The 12,093-nt window shown below is 34.0% G+C and overlaps 1 pseudogene; it reads left to right on the forward strand.

Annotated features, from left to right (window-relative positions):
- Positions 1–2,428: 2,428 nt before the first annotated feature.
- Positions 2,429–4,286, forward strand: LOC145007286 (cytosolic sulfotransferase 5 pseudogene; annotated as a pseudogene).
- The last annotated feature ends 7,807 nt before the right edge of the window (positions 4,287–12,093 follow it).

Genomic DNA, 12,093 nt, shown 5'->3' on the forward strand with positions numbered 1-12,093 from the left:
TCCTTGAGTTACACGATATAGAAATCTTAACTTTAGCTAAAGCTTCATCCTCCTCTTCGATCCAAGTTGTTCCTCTTCTATTTGTAGCTTTTCCTTTTGATTTCCTACGCCTAGATGGTTGTGTCTCTTCGACCCGGTCGTCCTCGTTGTTGTCCAAGTTTATAGTTGGGGATTGAGAACAAGGGACTTGAGATGGTGGTGTTTGGAATTGTTGAGATGGTTGTGTTTGGAATTGTTGAGATGATGGTGTTTGGAGTTGTTGAGATGGTTGTGTTTGGAATTGTTAGGGTCGAAATTGTTGAAAACCTTGGAATTGAGATTGTAGTAATTATTGTTGGAAGTAGTTTGATTGAAATTGAATGTTGATAAATAGAGGTTGATGTTGGATTGGAGATGTTAGTATTTGAATGTAACCTTGATATTGATCATTTGGAGTGGTTGGGGTTGTTGGGGTGTTTGGAGTGGTAGAGGTATTTTGATTTTGCTCCATATTTTTGAGAGAAAATGAGATAGTGCAGAGATATTATTTGTAGAGAAAGTTTTGTTTAGTTTGTTTATGTGTTTGTGTATATATAGTAGATGAAATAAATTGAATTTTTTTTTTTTTTTTTGTTAATTAAAAGCAACGGTCAAAAAATGAAAGGAAAAAACGGTCAAAAAAAATCACCCAATCAAAGCATGCGTGAACGTCCGTAAGAGAATCCAATCCGCATCACATTCACCAGTAGGGGGGCGGTGTTCACACGTAAATAGTCTTTTAGATCGAGTTAAAAACCAATCCACACCCCATGGCCTAAACCACCTACATGTTCAAATATAATCATCAATTATTTCTCATTCACAACATGAGCTTTTACGTCCATCTTTTTTCCATGCCCTTAAAATATACCATAATATAGTCTTTTAGATCGAGTAACCTTTACATTTAATTAAACCAATGTATAGAAAGTCTAGTATACCATAATTTCCTTCTCCTGTACTAACAACCAGTCCATTGGTAGTGATGATACGTTTGTGACAAGATAAAACTTTGATGACAAATGAGCCTTGGATGGGTCTCTTAATTAGAACAAAAACGAAAGTAAGTTATTATTTAGAAATATTTTTATGAATTGTCGAGTACTGTCATAATCGTTGTCAAATCAACGGTCAAACAAGTAAACAAATTAAAATTTACATTTTTCACATAAATAAAACAACATTAAAACTTGAATGGTAAAACATCTTTAGAATAAAAATTGAGATATCTAAATGGAACAAACTTAAAACTCACTTTGTATTTCATGAAATTAACTCGTCAAATTACATTAACCTTATTATCTATAGGTATTTCAAATATTTTAAAATTAGTGTTTATGCTTACAAAAAGTATCACTTTAATAACAACTAGAAGGGTTTCCCATTGCAGAGCGGGAAAGTCTTGCTCCTGTTCCAAAGAAACCCATCTACATAGTTTTATTGAATGATGTAATAAGGAGTAAGTGCCCCTGTTCCAGAAAGGGATTTGTTGGTAAGAAAATTGAAACTTTCTGTTTTTTGAAAGCTGGACACTTGAAGTATTGGTGTATGAATATAAAATAATTGTATCTTGTATAAGGTTATGTATTTTCTAATAATGGCACATTGTATGATAAGTAAGTTACTTACCACTAACTAAAGACAATTATCTAGTAAAGATAAAAAGAGAATTATGTTACGATTTCATTCTAACATGTGCTTTGTTAATCAAGCTGATGTTACTTGGTAGGGATTTATATACCTTCAAAACCTTAGTTTGTTAAATGAGTGTTGAATGAAAAAAAAAAAAAAAACTAACAATATTAAAATATAGAGAAGTTAGTAAAAGTGTTTCTTAGCTGGGAAGATCAAGGTAATGATTAATGTTGTTGAAAGACTTGATGAGTGGAGTAAATGGAAGAACCATTCCCCTTTTTGAATCAATGGGATTGGTGGCTTCCATACCTGGATTTTCTTATGTATCTCCTGTAAACAAAATAAGGAATTAAAAATGAAAAATAAGTTTTTTATTTTATTTTATTATAATTTATAAATGGCATTATTTCCATTTCGTTGAGGGTCTCTTTATGCCTTTCCGAGTGCTAATATTTGCAAAGAATGCCAAAGTGAAGAGAAAGTTGAACACAACTGCAATTTGTAGGGTGGAGATTCCAGCATTAAGAGGGTAAAAGTTTACCTGAAATTACATATCAACTTTGAAAGGATAAGTTTACTCGATGAGGAAAAACCAAATGTATCGAATTTATGTAAATGCCCATTTGGGAATGCAAATGTGAAAATGACAATTTTGTAATTTCATAATATTATTACCTCAGGAACTCACGTCGAGGGTATTTTGGTCACATTGAGAAGCTTGGAAAATCATGTTATAAAATATAAATAAGACAAATATGTATATTATATTATTATCTAATTGTTGTTTAATCTTATCCAAAATGGCCTCTGCAGCATCAACCACATCTCCATCTCTCTGACAGATGCAAGTATACTAATTGTGATCAGTAAGCGAACCCATACGGATTACGATAGACAATTCAGTACATACAGAAGCAATCGGATCAAGAACTTACATAAGCATTCTCGAATTTTTCAACCCCCATCAAGATGGTGTAGTCTCCGGCTTCTGGTGGGGCTTTGAAGTAGAACACCATGTTCGCTGTCTCCGCTCTCCATAAAGGACACTCTTTTCTCTTTTCCTCTTTCTAGGGTTTATTTTGTCGATCAAAATTGAAAAGAATCAGACGACCTTTTTAGCGTGCATAGATCTAGCAGCAGAGAGATGGAGCAATTACTTGAATCGGTGGCTTTCTTGAGGAAGGGCAAGTGTTTAAGAGGTGGCGTAAAAACCATGCGGTGGAGAAAGCCGATGAGTTTGAAGAGTTTTAGCCGAACCGAAGCCGAAGACCTGAAGCCTAAAGCCGGCTTTATGAAAAGCAAGAAGAAGACGATAAATCCCTCTGTTTTGAAATCATTACATTTACACCCTTGGTCCCTCGCCATAACTCGTCTCACTTTCTACCACGTCGAGGGTATTTTGGTCTTCTCATTTCTACCCAAATAGGCACTCTGGTTTATTTAATTAGCCTAAGTGCCCAACACACACTACGATAACGATTGTCAATTTCTAATATGTCGATCTCTCCATATCTCACAACAACACTAGAATCAAAAGAAGATGCAGACTACAAGAAGATCTGCGAGGAGCATAAAAACCTATTAGAAGCAGTACCTAAAGGCAATGGATGGAATGTGCAACACCTCTACAACTACAACGGCTTCTGGTTACACCCCAATTCCATCGCAAACAACTTGCTTCTTCACGCCTACTTCAAATCCCAACCCACCGACATCTTTTTAGCCTCCTTCATGAAGGCCGGAACCACCTGGCTCAAAGCGCTCATGTTCTCTATCATTAACCGCCACCGCTACACCTTCTCCGACCACCCTTTACACCACCATGGCCCACACGCAGCTTTCCCTTATATTGACATCGAAACCTACCCTGCTATTACCGACTTCACCCACCTGCCTGCTCCCCGAATGTTCGCAACTCACTACCCTCGCACCCTCTTACCTCGGTGCATTACCTCGTGCAAGATCGTCTACGTCTGTAGGGACCCGAAAGACGTTTTGGTTTCAAAATGGCATTTCATGAGCAATCACAGACCCAAAGATCTACCTCCCTTCTCGTTGGATGAAGCGTTTGAGCTTTTCTGTCAAGGGATTTCGGACTACGGGCCATTTTGGGAACATGTTCTGTCATTCTGGAGAGCGAGCCTGGAAACTCCGGACAAGATTCTGTTCTTGAAATATGAGGAAATGATGAAGCAGCCGGAGGTGGCTCTGAGGAAGTTGGCGGCGTTCATGGGGAAGCCATTCACGGCGGAGGAACTGGAGAAGAGGGTGGTGGAGAAAATTGTGGAGCTGTGTAGCTTCGAAGTTTTGAGCAATCTTGAGGTGAACAAGAAAGGTGTTCAGAAGTTTGGTAAGTATTTGGAGGTGGAGAATCGGCATTATTTCAGGAAAGGGGAAATTGGAGATTGGAAAAATTATTTGAGCGAGGAGATGAAACAACGCATCGATGGAATTACCAATGAGAAGTTGAAAGGTTCCGGATTGATCCTTGGTGTAAGCAGTACTTTAGTTGATTAGTTAAAACTTTTGGATTTGTTCTTTCATATTGCAAGTGATAAGATGTTTTTTTGTAAACATCGGAAAGAAATATATGTTGTTCCACATAAAACTCCAACAAAACTGAAGTAGAGAAATGAATGTACGTTATTCTGTAAGAGTGTAAGCTAATTTTAAGCTTAGGGTAGGGTAGAATCAAAATGGGAGAAAATCACAATCGAAACAAAATTTGCAAAATCCGTTACTGATTCGTTCTAATCGAACTAAACAATATTTTATTTGTTACTTGATTAGTTAATGGTCTTAATTTGCACTTTTGATGACACTCAAATTAGTTGTATTGTAAAAGATAAATTTTTGTAGATATATTGTGAAACTAGAAAAAAAAAATACCTTTTGTCATGTTCTTATGGATTTTGATTTCAAGTAAAACTATGTATCGAGTGTTTTGATAAAATTAGCGGATAATTGGTAGTTGGTAACATTTTATTAAATGCTACGTGAAATAACTTTTAAATTTATAGCGTTTTGTTTAAATCAAACACTAAGTCTATAGTGCCAAACGTGGTTTTTTGTTCAAAACATTACATTTTGACAAACGTTAGAAACTAAAAACTCGCAAATGTTTTTTTGCCAAACATGCACATAATAAGATAACGAACTATAAATGAACTAAAAAAAATTTAAAACAACAAATCTTAATACACAAAAATAAAATAAAATAAGCGAGAGGAAGATCAAAACCACAACCCAAGCACAGATTCTTAGAACTTAAATCATGATAAAATAAAAAAAAAAAAAATAACAAAAAAAAGCCCTCTCGAGTCTTGTAATCTTCTCTCAGGTTGCTTGCTGACTCAATTAGTGTATGAGCCACAACGTTGCAGGTTCAACTTATGTTAATCAAATACATATTCGTATAATTTCTAATGAATAAAATCAGTTATCCGACGTCAAGATGACATAGTTGTGATCAAGTCAAAATATAATTGACAAACGTGGACATGCCACATAATTCAATACCGGGCTATATAGGGCGGCCGTTTATAAAAATCACATTTTTTTAATGATTATTTTACTAAAGGTGTCGTCTCATCAATCATTCAAACACACACCTTATGTGATAATGTGATATATATATATATATATATATATATATATATATATATATATATATATATATATATATATATATATATATATATATATATATATATATATATATATATATATATATATATGGGAAAAATGAATATATACCCTTAAGGGTATATATGTTTAGGTACCCAAACTCGCCATACTACATCGTTTTGTATGATATATAGACATTGTAATTGTCCAATGTTCTTATAATTCAACTTCTAACTTGAATTACTTCAAAGATTTTTATAAATTTCATATTTATCTTACTCTTACATAATTGTCATTTTCAACAATAATATATATAGTCTACTAAGTGTTCGACAAAAAAATGTGATGTAAGAGGAAGATGATAGTGAAAATTTAAAAATATTGAATATAAATCAAGTTAAGGATTGAAGTTTAACAATATTATAATGAATATATCAAACAAAACGACGTATTATTATGAGTTTGGGTACCTAAGCTTATATACCCTTAAGGGTATATTCACTTTTCCATATATATATATATATATATATATATATATATATATATATATATATATATATATATATATATATATATATATATATATATATATATATATATATATATATATATATATAGGGAAGAGTTATATGGAAAATGAATGATTAGGGCAACACATATTTGAACCAATGAAAACATGACAATACATCACTTCCACAATAACTTCCACAATACATTACTTGTGAAGAAAGAAATGGACACGCGTCATTTGATTATTGGTTCCGGTAGATGTTGCCCTAGTTATTTGTTTTCCATAGAACTCATTCCTATATATATATATATATATATATATATATATATATATATATATATATATATATATATATATATATATATATATATAAAAGTAAGATCAAATGAGAACATCAAAAATGTTGAAAACGCGAGAACAAAGTATATTCATTTGTAATTTCATTTATTCATTTGTGGATAAATGATAAATTTTTACGCATTTAATTTCAATTGAAAATAAAAAAAAAAAACATATTTATGTTGATTGTGCGTAAAATTTTATCATTTCTTCATAAATGTATACATGTAATCAGAAATGAATATACTTATTCTCGCGTTCTCAACCTTTTAGGTATTCTTATCCGATCATTTCTCTCTCTCTCTCTCTCTCTCTCTCTCTATATATATATATATATATATATATATATATATATATATATATATAATTGAGTATATTTCTTATTGCGAAAATATGTGAGAACAAATTTTGACCATACAATTTTATTAAATTACCACCCACACCCATCACCCACAAAAACCACCACCCAACATCATCAACACCATCAGCCACCGCCAACCACGACTATCATCCACCACCCGCCACTACCTCCACCACCTGCCAGTACCACCATTCACCACCCATCACCACCACCCGCCACCACCACCCATTAGCACCGACCACCACCACCTGTCACCATTATCCCTACCCACCATCCACCAAAACCACCACCACCCCGCCACTACCATCAACCACCACCCACCACTCATCACCATCACTCGCCACCACTATTTATCACAACGACCCACAACCACCACCAACCACCACTACTCATCCCCACCAACCACCACCACCCGCCACCATCATCCCCACCCACCACCCACCAAAACCACCTCCCACCACCTACCACACCCACCACCCACCCACATCTACCACTCATCACTACCATTCACCTACTACCCACCATTATGACCACCACCTGTCACTATCACTAACCACCAACCACCACCTACTACTCACCACCACCACCCATCACAACCACCAGCCTCCACTACGCACCTCCAACACCCATCACCATCCGCATCCACCACCCACCACCCTCACTACAACCATCATTATCGACCACCACCACCCATCATCACCACCCGCCACCATCTCATCCACCCAATACCCACTAAAACCACCTACCATCACCCATCAACATCACCTACCTTTACCATCCACCATAACCACCCGCCACCAGCAACCCACCTATCACCCATCAAAACCACCATGCATCATCACCACCCCCGCCACCAACCACCACAACCCACCCACCACCACCTATCACTATCACCGGTATCCACCACTTTTAACCACCACCACCATTAAACATCATTACATACCACCACCCGTGATTATGTGTATATAATCACATGTAATTATGTGTATTTAATCACATATGATTTATGTCGACAATATTCTTTTTTGTCCATATAAATCATGTAAGTAGATACATATAATCACGTGTAATTAAATATATTTAATCAAATGTGGTTAGATATATTTAATCACATATGTCATTATCGTGTTCTCGATTCAATAATTATTTTTTGTCAACTTTAATCATATGTGATTAGATACATATAATCTCATGTGATTATATATAACCAATCACATATGATTTATATGAACAACATGTTGGATTAGAGTCTAAGTCTATAACTATATTTGATATGTACTTGACCCGGTTGTTGCATGGTCCTTTTGGGTTGGATTCACCAAAGCAACTAGACAAGATGATTTATGGAGAAAGAGGATATTATGGTTTATTAATATATTATATGAATAATATATTAAAGGATAAGCCATATTGTTTAATTAGTATTGGTCAAGAATTGATTAAGAATTAATTTTGTGGCTAAAATAGATTAATTAAATAAAGGGGACTAGAACTGTTAATTATAAGATAATTGACTTTGGGCAATCTTGTGGATTAAGAGATTGGACGAATTTGAGATGGAAGCCCACCTTGAAATCGTCCAAGGGCCTTATTCCAGAAGGTTATTGGAGCAGCTTAGGGCATAAGCTATCCAATTAGGGTTTTGACTGAAACCCTAGCAACTCAGCTATTTAAGGACCCCTAGGGCTTCATATTTTGGCTTCATCAGAAACCCTAGAGTTCCTATAGCTGAAATTGTGCCTCCATTCCCTCCCTTCTCAATCATCCTCTTGTCTTGGTGTTTGTAAGCCATTAGATATATTACACTTATGATACTAAGCTCTTGAAGTTGAAAATTCTTTCTACTACCAAAAGGTAATCATCTAAACTTGTATTAGATGTAGATTTTGATTTTTATAGTATGCTAGATTAGGGTTTACAAGATTTGGATACATTTGCATGTACAATAGAGAAACCTAGATCCAAAGCTTTAGGGTTTTGCATGTGCACATATGAATGTTCTTTTGCTAAAAACCCATCACAACATTCATTTTTGAGTTTTTGTTTCAATAATTTTCTCCTATATTTAATCACATATGATTATAAGTATTTAATCACATATATGGATGTTATGTTAAAAATATTCAACATAAGAAAATTCTATATTTGGTAATATTATAGCAAGAGACTGGTAAAGTATCATGTTTTTATGAATCATATCCCATGCGCTTCGGGTATAGGATTGATTGCATATGCTGCAATATTCAACCGTTCTATCTTTTCCAAATGCCTAGGGCATTAAGAGGGAAAAGAACAAGAATCGGATGTGACTAAAGTAAGTTAAACGACTGTCAAGCACAATCTAAGGTTCGCCAATGATTGGTCACTTGTGGCCAGTGGGAAGTATAGTAATTAATGGAACATATTGACATTATTATGAATAGATATGATTCTATTTAGAACTTGTTGTCATATGGCAAATATATAAATGTTTCCATAATGGGATTTGGATATTAAGGATCTATGTATAGATTAGAAACTTTTATGCAAGAAGGATGTTCAAAGGAATGTACTTTGAAAGTGAGAGTTCATATCTACGGAACTATCTTGTTACAATTTCCAATAAAGCGCTTTGTAATCTCATTGGCAAAGTCTTTGTGACTTTGGTGTTATGTCATTACAAAAGGATCATTGCGTAAAATGTTAGAATCTAACATATTCTAATAGTGGCAAGAATTTGGTATTCTTACACTTGTGATAAGGATTGAGAATTATGAAATGGGTATCATTGGAAATGTGTTCAATTGATCTATTTCACAAAGTAAGGACCATAGGTAAACATAGTGTGCATGCTTGGAGCATGGGATGACTATTGTCTGCCACAAAGGATGAAAATTCTATTTGTCTTGATTTGCTGATGATTCAGTAAATAGAGTTGTGTTTATAAGATTAAGCATAATTCTAACATTTTGAAAAGGTTTTTCAAAGAGTGACAGAGCGAATAAAAAAATCTGTTAGGCAGAAAGATAAAGGTTTCTCCGATCTGAAAGGAAAGCAGAGTACTTTAGTATCATGTTTTGTGATCATCTTAATGATTGTGGAACTATGTCTCAATTGATCATCGAAGAATATCTTAGTGCAATTGATTGACTAAGAAGAGGAATCAGATATTGTTGAAATGGTGCAATTGAGAAATGGATCATACTTCGTTTTCCAATCAAGTTTTAGAGCCATGTTCTAGTTACTTCGAATCGTATCTTGAAACTTATTTCATACTAAGTAGGTTTATAACACCTCATGAAATATGGAGTAGTAATTTTTTCTTACTCTAGCACATTTTGAATTGGAAGTTGTGATGTTTTGGTTAGAACGATGAATTAAGACCAATTTCATGAAGTGTTTCTTGTCAAGAATCGGCAATAACTTTTGAATATTTGTTTTGCTCTTCAAGGAATGTTCCTTAAGAAAGAAACTTATATGTCAAGAAGTCAGTGGGAGTCTTAATGATCTTGAAGAGTTTTAAGAGTCAATTAAGAGTTAGACTTTTAGTTATCACTAGCACACAACCTAAGATTGATAACCTATCATGTTAAGTCGACACATTCTTGTGTCTGTACACCTTCCACTTGGATTGGCAATGCTTATGAGTTATATGGTTCTCATTTGACTATAAAAGGCAAAGCACATTGGTTAGTGAAAGTACATTGATCAATACGAGTGAACTATTTAAGAACATGGAAGCATTGGTAGGCCCTTGTGCTACCAGATGGCACTAATCCATGAAAGATAAATTTGAATTTGATTTTGTCATAAACTATCACACTCCCAAATCATAACTGCGGAAACATTTAGGGGTCGAGGACTTTATGTATAGTATCACAACAATGCATAATAATAATCAAAGTACAACAACAACCATTGTATTACAATGTTATAAGTTTAACAATTGTCTTCAAAATATAATGTATATGAACTCGAAAGTATAAGTTTAAAATACACGAGTTTATAAATCTCCGTCTTCTCAAAAAGCTGTGGTTGTACCTGTATCACTGTTTCCCTGAGAATACAAGTAGATTTTTGGAAAAGTGTCAACAATTAAGATGGTGAGTCCATAAGTATGATTGTAACTAAAATCTATTTTCTTGTTCATTGATAAAGTAAACCTGTTTTTCCCAGAAAATCCTATATTTTCTGCTATGTTGTTATGTAGGAAAAATGTGTGATACCTTTTGTACTGTGAGTTTGTAAAATATAGTTTAGTTCTTGTAAAACCATGAAAGTATGTTTTCTCTGTATTGAAATAGTATATATGTGTTTATACTCGTAATATAGTTTTATAATTAAATAAAACTATGTGAAGTGTTACTTATTCATACACTAATCATTTTATTCAATACCAAATTGTGAGTTATCATAACCATGCTTGATGACCTAGGATCGCGTAAAACACGATGTTCTTCAGGTGTCGAAATATGGTACGATAGTTGTCACCCTAGGCCTGTCAGCCTAGCTGTTGCAAGCAGCTTAGGTGCAAGATTGTCAGTCCCGTATAAATCTATACACAAATGTCACACTCTCACAAAAGGAGAGACTGTTTATAATTTTTCAGACTTTTGTTTTATACTTAAATAAGTACTTGAAGCGTGTCTCACAAGAGCTATATCGATGATTACATATAGAATAAAAAGTTGCTTTGTAATTACTATACCGAGAGTAAGTTTCATAAACTATATAAAATATAGTTTTATATGTTTGTTTCTTAGTAAAGTATTATGTTTGTTTTCATCATAATGTTCTCTACTTGTTTTCGATCATGTATTTTATTTGTATTCTATTATGTACTATGCTAGTTCTCCTGTTATGTATTTTGAAACTTGAAACCAATAAATGAGTCCTCTAAATTATACCTATTATAGTTTAGTTGTTTGTTTTACTACAAAAATCTGTAATACTGTTATTACATGAAATTCTCTGTTTGTACCCATCTTATATTTATATAAATGTAATATTCATATAATTGTGATTAATTAGATCTTTGATTAAATAACTTTACCAAAAGCCCACAACCAAACAAGGAACAGGAAATGGGATCAAATTACATATTATGAATCTTCTGAATCCAAATTATATAATTTACACATATATAAATATGTAATTTTATCAATTATAACAATTTAAAAACATTTCAAATTTTTTATAATATTAGCACAATTTTATTGTGTTTCACTTGTATTCCCCCCCCCCCCCCCCCCCCCGCCTTAAAACTGTAAAAACTATTGAAAATATGAGGGTATGAACTCACATGATAGGTGGTGATTCGGGCAGAGTTCCGTTTCTTAGAAGGGAGTTTTCTTGATGTAACTTGAGAGTTTTTAATGAAAAGTCGGCTTCACTCGAGCAGAGTTTCAGCTTAAAATTGAGGTCTTCGAGACTTTGGGGTTTGCGTCAGGTGGTAAGGAGGTACCCGGGACTTCGGAGGGTTTAGAAAGGCTTAAAGGAGTGTTTGAGTGGAGAGAGGATTTCAATTTTCTAAACAAAACCCAGAGGTCTCGCATCCTATTTATAGGAGGGTTCTGGCCCTCAGTACGTCGAGCATAATTTTTGTGTATGTTGGGCGTACTAC

The sequence above is a fragment of the Lactuca saligna genome, chromosome 1 (assembly GCF_052625555.1).
Source record: "Lactuca saligna cultivar CGN05327 chromosome 1, ASM5262555v1, whole genome shotgun sequence".
NCBI classification, from domain to species: Eukaryota; Viridiplantae; Streptophyta; class Magnoliopsida; order Asterales; family Asteraceae; genus Lactuca; species Lactuca saligna.